Source organism: Phoca vitulina, unplaced genomic scaffold (assembly GCF_004348235.1).
Source record: "Phoca vitulina isolate PV1807 unplaced genomic scaffold, GSC_HSeal_1.0 scaffold9, whole genome shotgun sequence".
NCBI lineage: Eukaryota > Metazoa > Chordata > Mammalia > Carnivora > Phocidae > Phoca > Phoca vitulina.
In genome coordinates, this window is record NW_022589712.1 from 64,258,048 (window position 1) to 64,270,616 (window position 12,569).

General features: G+C 33.7%; 1 pseudogene across 1 annotated transcript; it reads right to left on the reverse strand.

Moving 5' to 3' along the window:
* Positions 1-1,636: 1,636 nt before the first annotated feature.
* LOC116634282 lies at positions 1,637-2,442 on the reverse strand (annotated as a pseudogene). Its single transcript, XR_004299927.1, has one exon. The product of XR_004299927.1 is annotated as a glutathione S-transferase Mu 3-like (transcript).
* Between the last annotated feature and the right edge of the window lie 10,127 nt (positions 2,443-12,569).

Here is a 12,569-nt window from a genome sequence, read left to right on the forward strand (position 1 = left end):
GACAGTCTCTTCAACAAATGGTGTTGGGAAAATTGGATAGCCACATGCAGAAGAATGAAACTGGACCATTTCCTTACACCACACACAAAAATAGACTCAAAATGGATGAAAGACCTAAATGTGAGACAGAAGTCCATCAAAATCCTAAAAGGGAACACAGTCAGCAACCTCTTTGACCTCAGCTGCAGCAACTTCTTCCTAGAAACATCGCCAAAGGCAAGGGAAGCAAGGGCAAAAATGAACTATTGGGACTTCAAGATAAAAAGGTTTTTCACAGCAAAGGAAACAGTCAACAAAACCAAAAGACAACCGACAGAATGGGAGAAGATATTTGCAAATGACATATCAGATAAAGAGCTAGTATCCAAAATCTATAAAGAATTTATCAAACTCAACACCCAAAGAACAAATAATCCTGGATCATTTCTAATAGGCTTTCCACTCCCCATAAAGACAGCATGATGCCATGGACATACCACAAGTTTTGGGAATTAGACACAATAGGAATTCCACAATTGATTCTGCAAACATTAGATAACTGACTATGGAAAGACTAGCCCATTGCCCAGCCTCATTTTCCTCATCTGTAAAAAATCGTTGATATCATTTACACTGTGGTTTTGATGTGAGAATGAGAGTACCTAATCTACATACAATACCGAGCATCACATTAGACATAGATTGAATGATTGACATGTGTTCATTCTATTTAATTCTGTTTCTTCCTATGGGGTTCAGTAGCTGTTGCTCAGATCCTATCTTACCTGACCCTCTGCCTTGACAATCCTCTCTCTAAAACACTTTCCTCCTTGGTTTTAATGAATTTCAATCTCCTTTAATCTTTTCCATCTTCCCTTTCCTCCTCTTCAGAAAAAACTCCAGAATCTTCTCTGAATATTTTCTTTAAGCAGTCTTCGCCATTCCAGTATATTAAATGATTATCTCTACATAGTTTTATGGTTTTATCTCTAGAGTTCCATTTCTGAGCTTTATTCTGAGCATTGGTCTACAGTATCCAAGATATGAATAACTAAATTAACTACAAGCCCTCACCATACATACACAGTCTATTATACACACTCAGTCTGTCCCTTCTCCTTCATCACTAATCACATCTAACCTAGCTCTCTGTTATCATTTTGATGTCATTTTCATCTTTTCATATTGTAGTAGAAAGAACAGTGGTCCTCCAAAGATGTCTGTGTCCTAATCTCTAGAAATTGTAAATGTGTTACCTCACATGGCAAAGAGATTTTATAGATATGATTAAGTTAAAGATCTGGAGATGGGGAAATTATCCTGGATTATCCAGGTGGGCACAATATAATCACAAGAGCTGGAAGGTCATAGTCACTGAGAAGATGCTACAACAGAATCAGAGGTTGGAAAAATGCACTTAAAGATGGAAGAAAGAACCATGAGCCAATGAGTTCAGGCAGCCTCCAGAAGCTAGAAAAGGGAAGGAAATGGACTACCTCCTGAGAGCCTCCTGAAGGAACACACCTCTGTCAACACCTTGATCACAGCCTATAAAATGCATTTTGGATTTCTGTCATCTAGAACTGTAAGATAATAAATTCCAGTTAAGTCAATAAGTTGGTAGTTTGTTACCCAGCACTGGGAATTTTTTTTTTTTTTTAGCCTAAATGCTATTTATTGAAAAGAGCAGAGAAGAGAGAGTACACGCCCCCTAGGGACAGGATGGAATAAAACAAGCAGTGCAAGTCCACCTCCTGCTCAGCATATTCTCTTGTTGCCCCACTGGGCTATCTTGTTGTTGACAGGCATCTTCAGGAAGCGGTCACACTGCATGTAGTTAGCTACCTTCTCCAAAGCCTGAAAACGGCACATGAAAGCCTTCAGATTTGGAAATTCATCCAGGCACTTGAGCTCAAACATACTGTTCTGATCTAAGACATCATAGGTAGGGAAATCCACAAAGGTGAGTTTTTCTCCTGCAAACCATGAGAATTTCCCCAGGAACAAGGAGAACTGTTTCAGTTGTCCAGGTAGCTGTTCCAAGTACTGAGGCTTCAGTTTGTCAAGGTCAGGGCTATAGCACAGTCATATCAGCCGCATGCCGAAATCCATTATTTGGTTCTCCATGATGTCCACACGAATCTTTTCTTCTTCAGTCTCACCACACATATTGTGCTTGCGAGTGATGTAGTGCAAGATAGCATTGCTCTGGGTAATCTTGTTCTTACCATCCATGAGGTAGGGCAGGTTAGGAAAGTCCAGGTCGAGCTTGAATTTCACATCCAGCCATTGGCTTCTATCAGGGTCGGGAGCTTCCCTACACGTGTTCTGTTTCTCCTCATAGGATGTATCAGTGAACTCTAGGAGCATGCGGATGTTGTGCGCCAGGCCGCAAATATTCCAGTAACCTAGAACCATGGTCAACTTAGACAACGACATGCTGATGTTGTTTCCGTGCTTTCCAGGACTGGGAGTCAGCACTGGGAAATTAATACACAGACAACAACAGATACCAAGACATTCTGAATTTGCTACCTTTATGTATCTTGCTTGTTACTACTCAAAAGTCCGTAACATTGCTCTGTTTGAGGAGTTTATTTACTAGAATGTATTGTCCCAATTTCATCATGAAGTCCCATCAAAGTGTCAGTTGTACTGCCACCAGTTACCAAAACATTTGTATTGATCTTCTTTTTTCCCAGAGCAATCTTTTTCAAACAGTTGCATACATGCAAATGATGAAAATTAAGTGGTTTTAGGTTTTTTCAGATGACTATCTTAAAATTTTTCCTAATTATGCATTTCTTATTTCATATGTTAGAAAATACAACAAAATCATTATATTTGTGCCATAGCCTGATTGTTTGTGTCCCTCTAAAATTTATATGTTGATATCTAACCTCCAATATGATGGTATTTAGAGGTGGGCCCTTTAGGCAGTGATAGGTTTTGAGGCTGGAGCCCTCATGAATGGGATTAGGGTCATAAAATAAATTCCACAGACCTTCACCCTTTCTATCATGTGAAGACATAGTGAGATGACAGCAGGAAATGAGCTGTCATTAGACACCAAGTCTGCTGTCATCTTGGTCTTGGACTTCCCAACTTCCAATACTGAGAGAAATATGTTTGAAAATATTTGTTGTTTAAACCACCCAGTTTACAGTATATTTGTTATAGCAACCTAGAGGAACTAAGACAATCTATGATTTCACAGATTTTTATAGGAAATGGGGTCTAAAAAATAATGATAATATTAAATTGGGAACAGAACAACTGATATTCAGGTAAAGCTAAATTGCAAAGAACTTAGGCAAATGCCATAGGTTTGGAAAATATTAGAATGAAAGGTTAAGCTCAAATGGGTGATACATGCAACAAATGAATCATTGAACACTATATCAAAGGCTAATGATGTGCTATATGTTGGTTAATTGATCTTAATAAAAAGAAAAAAATTTAAAATTAAAAAAAGAAAAGTTAAGCTCAAATTGTTTCTCAGGAGCTCAACTACATAATGCAACATAATATTGTTACAAATGAGAAGTGTTCCTCTTAAATTTTAAAGACTTTGACTTTTAGAAATGATAATCTTTTATGAGTGACTAGACTATCAGTAATTGTTGATAATTTTGACAAAGGATAAAATTACCCAAAATTAAAGAACCTCTAAAATACAAATTTCCTATAATAAGACTTGTAGTAGCTTTAGGGTTTTTTATAGTTTTAAACTTTAATACATAAATAGTCATTGCTAATTATTCTCATTTAGTACAAAAAAAAAAAAATCCCTAACAATACAGGTTCCCTAGACCCTACTGCAGGCCTACTGTAGGTGAAGGTTGTGGGCACTTCTCTATTTGTAACAAGTTCACCAGATAAATTTTTATGATCAGAGAAGTGTGAGATACTGGACTGTGGGAACAATCACAAAAAGACCTGTTACTTTTCTATCAAGTATACTTGCTAAGTAGATAGTTTCTATATCAATAAAAGCACTGCACTTTCCTTAACAGTCATGCAAATATTGAAGATTTACAAATATGTAAAATTTTCCAAACTTAAGACTTTTTTTTTTTTTTTTTTTTTAAAGATTTTATTTATTTGACAGGCACAGCGAGAGAGAGGGAACACAAGCAGGGGGAGTGGGAGAGGGAGAAGCAGGCTTCCCGCGGAGCAGGGAGCCCGATGCGGGGCTCGATCCCAGGACCCTGGGATCATGACCTGAGCCGAAGGCAGACGCTTAACGACTGAGCCACCCAGGCGCCCCCAAACTTAAGACTTTTAAAATAAATAAGAGCAGGAAACATTAGTATTTATTTATTGATTTCTATTTCCCAGTTTGAAAACAAAGTTATAATTACTCTCTCTCTTAAAGCCAAGTGAAGTGAGTAAAGTATTTTACAGGTTGCAGGGCAGAGGGGAACTCTGATGAATCTTGCTCAAATCATATTGTATTCATTCAGTACTAATTACAAGGATATGGTGACTGAGTCAAGATAATGATGATGTAATATCATCTCCATTGAACATTTTAACACACAGTATTATTAACTGAGAAGTAGTTAAGGATTGTGAAAATTTTTGAAAAGGTCATTGTGCTTTTCTCTTTTAGGACAAAAAAATGCTGAACATACAATTCAAATGAATTGCATTTCAAAACTTGCAACTTTCTTTTAATTTTCTTTAAAAAATAAAGCATCATTCTTTCTCTTTACTATAATAATAAAATTATAAGTAAGTGCATTACTTAGAATTAGGAATGCATTTTCAATATAAATAATTTTATACAGACTATGTTTCTAAACTTTTCCAGACTACTAAATAAATGATTATAGATTCTATATCATTGATAAAATTTCCAATGTAAAAAAGAAAAAAAGGTTAGATAACAAATTTAAACTGAAAATCTGACTATAAACTAGATTTTTTACCTTTGTCATGAATGTTGGTACTGAAACATAAATTTAATTAGAAAAGAATGAGAAGCAAGATGAAGATTTTAGAAGGGGACTTGTGGGCATTTTCAATGGCTTTAGAAGTTGGTGTTTTGTATACTTTATAATCCCTAATTTCATTTCTAGACATAAATTTGCTTTATCTTTATGCAGCATTTCTCATACACTTTTCAACAAATCATAGATGATGAGAAAGAGGAGGACCACTAGTCTCCATGGGTAATTATATTGAAAGGGAAATTGAGGATTCATTCTTTTTTAGCTTTTTAGCAATCTTTAATATCTTTTTTTCACTATTTTTAGATTTTATTTATATTCAAGTTAGTCAACATATAGTGTATTATTAGTTTTAGGAGTAGAATTTATTGATTCATTAGTTGCATATAACACCCATGCTTATTACATCAAGTGCCCTCCTTAATGCCCCTCACCCAATTTCCCCTTTTCCCCCACCACCTCCCTTCCAGTAACCCTCAGTTTGTTCTCTATAGTTAAGAGTCTCTTATGGTTTGCCTCCCTCTCTGTTTTTATCTTATTTTATTTTTTCCTTCCCTTCCCCTATGTTCGTCAGTTTTGTTTATAAAATATTGGAAATTCATTATCCTTTGAACAAAATTATTTTAAAATCAGAATAAGTGACAAAGTTATACTTTTCTAAGTCATTCTCATACACTAAACAAGTAGTCTTACTAGTTTAAAAAGAATTCTGTATCAAAGTTATCACTTTGTTTACTTGTACTTTCTATTGCTAGAGAATTAACAATGACTTTTAGTAAGTTCCTATCAATGAAATTAGTTTTTTAAAAAGATTTTTTAAGTAAAAAGAATCATTTTCTGTTGTCTCAAAGGATAATTTAGATGTACTGCTAGTGATTTGGGGTTAGTTTCAACCTCTTTGTACTTTCTCTTTCCAAGCACATATGCTAATAAGTTCCCAGCAATATTGTAAAGATAAACTGAAAGACTTTGCATAAACGAAATGGCATATAAATGCAAATTAATAGCACTAATGTATGTTATAATTATATATAGAATCTTCCAATGTGAAGCACTGTCTTAAGTTAGGATACATTCCCCGGGGTAAGATAAGGATGAAAGAGTTCACAAAAGGACACATAAGATGATTAAAGTAGAATGAAACTTACACATATACAAAAGGAAAGTGGGGAAGTTAAGATTATTTAGCCTGGAAATGTGAAGAGATAGAGTGAATATAATTGAGTTATTTAAGATTTTGAAGTGTATAGTAAAATTGATAAGATCCTTTTTTATATGCTATTCCATAATACAAGAAGGAGAGATCACTCAAAAACTAATGGAAGGTTAATTTAAAAGGAACTAAAGGAAATGCTTAATCTTTGCGTAGTGTAAAGTCAAACCACATAATTCAATACCTTAGAAGATAATAGATTAAAATACAGAGGCTACACTTTAAATATAGAAAAAAATGAACATATTTTAGCCAAAGCAATTTTCCATATTAAATGGAGAAAAATCAAAACATATGTCCAATGTAATTAAACGATGACCATCAGTATTAGTAATATGGTTATTCTACTCACAATTTAAGTATGGAATTAGCAATGGACAAAAAAGAATGTTGAATTTTTATCACTCTAGAATCATTTGTAATTTTATTTTCAAGGAAGAAATCATTGAACCTGCCTATCCTTCATCACTGCCACACTCCATATTCATTACACATTCTTTTTTCCCCTGGTAATGACCTGGATTCCTTTTATTAATTTACAATTTTTCTATGCACATGAAATAAACAACTAATAAATTATTGGAAACACAGATACAGAATCAAATGTTATATATTAAAGTTTGAATTTTGCAACTGATTTTATATTGAAAAGTTATAGAAATAAATTCAGTGACCAGATATTCTGATCTTATAATTTTCAATATTTTGTACTGTTTTAATTATACACACCAATACTTTAGTAATCTCAACATGGATATTTGGAAAAGGAGGATATATTTCAAGCTTCCATGAGCTTTTATGGAAAGCAAATTTGTGAGAAATAAGTCATTTTTATTTAAATGTTAGAGGTTATTAAAAATGGGGAAATCAAAGTAAATATATGAAGCTGAATGTAAAAAGGTATTTTTAGATACAGATAGTAAGGCTATATATTTCTTTTTTTTCAAGATTTTATTTATTTATGTGTCAGAGAGAGAGAGAGAGAGCACAAGCAGGGGGAGTGGCAGGCAGAGGGAGAAGCAGGCTTCCTGCTGAGCAAGGAGCCTGACAGATTGCAGGACTCTCTCCCAGGATCCTGGGATCATGACCTGAGCCAAAGGCAGATGCTTGACTGACTGAGCCACCCAGAAGTCCCTAGTAAGGATATATATCTTGTATTTTATTTCTATTTAAGGAATTTAAAATAGGCAAACTTTAATGTAAAATTTAAACATTAATAAATGTGCCATTAACAACTATTAACTATTAATGTCATTTATATTAATAAATATAGCTTCTAAAAGTTTTGAATATGAAAGGCAGTTATATTTTGAGGGGGAGGAAGTATAATTTTACTAGAACAAATGTTTGCTTTGGAAAAAAAAAAATCAATAAACAGTCACATTGACTCTTTTTTTCCTACTGGAGAGACTGACAGCAAGGATCAGTGATTTTTATTTGGTTTTCAGCTTCTTTCTGGGCAGTATCCTGATGTTAGAGAATTATAGAATCCAGGAACAATCCAATAGACCTGTTTTAGTTGAAAGTTGATTTTATTTTAAAGGCTCAAGATTTAGTGACTTAGGATTTTGCCTAAATGGGAACTTGAAAAAATTTTCTATTAGGCAGATATTTTAGGATTTCCAAACTCAGAAAATTCAAAGCACAGTGTATGATAACTGTGACTTTAAGTCATATCTTCCAATGTGTAAAGCCAAAAAAATGAGAAACATTAAGAAAAGACTTGATGAACATACTGAGTCCTAATTGTGAAAAATGTGTGAGGAAATTAGACGCTAAGTGAAGTGGTATATGTTGTGAAAAGAAGAGTAAAAGTTGTTTTGTTTTGCTTTTTAAAAAATTTTTGCATGCATTAAGTGCATGCTTTAATTATTATTACATACTTGAGGCATGTTTTTTCAAGTTAGGAAAAAGATCATTCTCATGAGGAAAATTCGTAAAAGTATGGCTATATAACCCATTTTCAAAGATTAAACAATTTTTAGTGTAGATTATACGTGCTTCGACTATATTGCTAAATTTTAATATAATAAGGTTATGAAAGGAATTTAAATTTCCCAAAGCACTTCCTTACATACTGAAACTTAATTGCTCCCTCATAATACCATTAATGCCATCATATTATGATTTATATGCCAACCTATGGTTGCCTTTGTCTTGTAATGATCTGAACGTTATTTAAATGCATTGAAGATACCCTTAGAATTTATACTAAGCAAGGGTGCCTGAGTGGCTCAGTTGGTTAAGCGACTGCCTTTGGCTCAGGTCATGATCCTGAGTCCTGGGATCGAGTCCTGTGTCGGGCTCCCTGCTCAGCAGGGAGTCTGCTTCTCCTTCTGACCCTACCCCCTCTTGGGCTCTTTCTCTCACTCTCTCTCAAATAAATAAATAAGATAAAAAAAATAAAATAAAAAATAAAATATATAAAAAAAGAATTTATACTAAGCAAGATACTATATTAATTCAAGTAATTTTAATTCTAATTATTTCCTTTCTGTTAAGAATATTATGATCAAGTCTATAGAATTAAAAATAAAAATAAAAATATCATTAAAAATGATTTAATTGATAATGCCTTAAAATTAGGGCATGGTGTATACATATCCCTTTGATATAATTAATCAACTTTATATATTTTTTGAATAGCCACTACTTTTTAATAAGATACTCTTATTATATTTTAAAAATAACATATAAAGGATTTATGATGTAAATTGCTTCAATCTTCAACCTTTGAAAGAGCATTTACACACTGGCTATACCAATTTACATCCCCAGTAAGAGTGCACAAAAGTTCCGGTTTCTCTACATCCTCGCCAGCACTTGTTGTTCCTTCTTTTTGATTCTAGCCATTTTGACAAATGTAAGGTGATAACTCACTGTGGTTTTGATTTGCATTTCCCTGATAATTAGTGATGCTGAGTATCTTTTCATATGTCTGTTGGCCATCTGTATAGTCTTCTTTGGGAAAATGTCAATTCAGGTCCTCTGCTCATTTTTACTTAGATTATTTGCTATTTGTTTTGTTTTGGTTTTGATTTGTGTAAGTTCTTTGTATATTTTGGATATTAGTACTTTATCGGATACATCATTTGTACATATCTTCTCTCATTTACTAGGTTGCCATTTTGTTTTGTTGATGGTTTCCTTCATGGAAAACAGTATGGAGCTTTCTCAAAAATTAAAAATAGAAATATTATATGATACAATAATTTGGATGCTTGGTATTTACCCCCCAAAAATAGAAACATTAATTCAGAAAGATATACGCACCCCTATGTTTACTGCAACATTATATACATTAGCCAAGATATGGAAGCAACCTAAGTGTCCACTGATAGATGAATGGATAAGGAAGATGTGAGATATATACATATATTCCATATGTGTGTGTGTGTGTGTGTGTGTGTGTGTGTATTACACTCCCATGAAAAGGATGTGGTCATGCCATTTGCAATAACATGGATGGTCCTAGAGGGTATTATGCTAAGTGAAATAAGTCAGACAAGGAAAGACATTTACCATATAATTTCACTTACATGTGGAATCTAAAAAACAAGTGAATAAACAAACACACCAAAAGCAGAATCAGACCTATAAATACAGAGAACAAACTGATGGTTGTCAGAGGGGAGAGTGATAGGGGGATGGGCAAAATGGGCAAAGAGGAGTGGGTGATACAGGCTTCCAGTTATGGAATGAATAAGTCATGGTAATAAAAGGTACAACATAGGGGATATAGCCAATGCTATTATAATAGGGTTGCTTGGTGACAGATGGTAGCTACATTTGTGGTGAGCATAGTATAATGTACAGAGTTGTTGAATTATTATGCAGTATACCTGAAACTAATATAACACTGTGTGTCAACTATTCTCTCTTTCTCTCTCTCTCTCTGTTTCTCTCTCTCTCTCTCTCTCTATATATATATATATATATGATTTTTTAAAGAGAATTTATAGGTCAGAAAACTGAGACTTGGAGAGCAATAATGACTATCCACTTTTCCAAAAAAGCCCCCATCACCCCATCATTTTTGTAACTTACATGCCCCTACTTGAATTAGGAAGTAATGATAATATAAATGGGGAACATATAGAAAGAGGCTATTGGTAGAGATTATTATGACACACCAGAACTACAGAGATAAGTTAAAATGACACATCAATATCAACTGTTATTTATAATGCGAGATTCACAAGCGATTATAAAGCTAATTAGGCAGCAATTGATTAACCAGATATCCTGGAGCTGAAGAATTTTCTGATACAACATAATGAATTTTGTTTATTTTTTAAAGTTTTCTTGGTAATGTAAGTTTTCTTGTAATATTAAGGTAAAGAAGTAAATGCTAATGTCAAAAAATTGCATTAAACAGAATTAAATAGGCAAGGGAGACTTTATTCAAGACTGTTGTAATAAGGGAGAGTTTGAGCTCAATTCCCCCAAAACAAAAAGCAAGAAGGATAAACTAGTGGAAAAGTACTGGAGGACATTCAAGAGGAAATTGGTAGATATGATTAGGTAGGTCATCTATTTGCCAATCAGCACTTGTCAAAGTGAGGTCCTATCCTCTCACAAAGACTGGGAGGTAGGGGTGTTTTCTTCCCTTATGATTATATTTCAAAGGGATGGTTCCCAGGTCCTTGAGAAAGACATGTGTGGACTGTAAAACCAGTAAGAGGCTTAGAGATAATGTACATCTCAAAGGAGCAGAGAAAGAATTTACAATTACAAATTTGTAATAAAGTAGATGCTCTAGGAAAAGGGCAGTCAAGGATTATAGTCAGGAAAAAAAAACTCTCTAAAGATTAGTCAAGCTGAGGAGAATATAAAGGCCATATTGATCACTACTACACCAATCTATTAGTTTTCCATATTTCAGTAAATAAAGGAGAAGACATGATACCTTATATAGGATAATGCATATGTATTCTTATATAGGATAATATATGTGAATATGTGTGTATACACACACACACACACATATATATACATATATATGATCTCCTAAATATAGGAGAAGATATATATAGGATTATAGAAAAATAGCTGTTGTAACTGTAGTATCACAACGGCACATGCAATAGTTGCAGGCTTGGAAGGTTTCAATCCACATTCCCTGGACCAGAGGTCATCTTGCAGAATGGACTTTAGCAAATCCAATGCTCACATTTAGATAGAACTTAAATTTATGCCTAACAGAGAAGAAAGACAAATTCTCCTGCAGAATAAAAATTATAATACAAAGAATCTATTGTTACATATTTAACATATATAAAATATTATTGCTATCCTTTTCTATTTACTATCTTGCTATTGGTGGTGGTGGTGTCGTTGCTTATATTAAAGTTCTAAGTGAGTTAATAGGTTCACTCATGTTATTGGTCTTCTTAAATTAATTTTACTTTAGGTATTATGTTTCTCAAACAAGTTTTCTACTGGTTGTATGAAACAAGCTAAACATCAAAGTGGAGAGAGACTACTATATTTCCAGTTTATGTTAATTTCTCTATTTCTTGATCTCTCATGTTAATGATGTAACATTAAACCTATAATATACTTTACCAAGATGATTCATTAGCATATTATTTAGTTTTCACAAATTACCCGTTACCTTCCTTTTAGAACTACAGTGTAACCCAAAGTTTTGTCTAGTGACCATCTGCATTAGTATCACCGGATATATTTGCAAAACTTCACTTCTTTGAGCATTTCTGCAGACCCACTTTATCAGAATCTCTTAGGATATACCTCAGGAATTTGTAGAACTCCCTGGGCTGATATTTGAGAAATCATGAAAAGAGAGAGAGAGAGGTGAAAGAAAGAAAGAGAGAAAAAGAAGGAAAGGAAATAGATAAAATATAGATTTAAAGTGAAAAAGTGAACAAGAAAAAATATATGGGATGGGAAATTTGCACAGTAATTATAGTACTATAACAGTATATGTACATAATGAATATATAGTGTGCTTATGTATCTATGTATATACACACTAAATGGAGTACCATATTATAGTATTACATATATTTTTAAAAGATTTATGTATTTATTTTTGAGAGAGAGCCCACGTGAGTGTGGGGGAGGGGCAGAGGGAAAGGGAGAGAGAGTCTAAAGCAGACTCCCTGCTGAGCGTGGAGCCTGATGCAGGGCTTAATCTCATGACCCTGAAATCATAACCACAACCAAAATCAAGAGTCAGGTGCTCAACCGACTGAGCCACCCAGGCACCCCAGTGTTACAAATATGTTTTATTATGTTTCTTAAAAGTTGAATTTATCTTAGGATTCAGTTCAGCAAATGTATCTTCCATGTCTATTATGACTTGGCAATATGCTAAATCCCAATAATGCAAAGAATAAGACAGAGAAATAGTTATGGTTCTTTTCATCAAAAGATAAATATGATTCATAAAATATAAT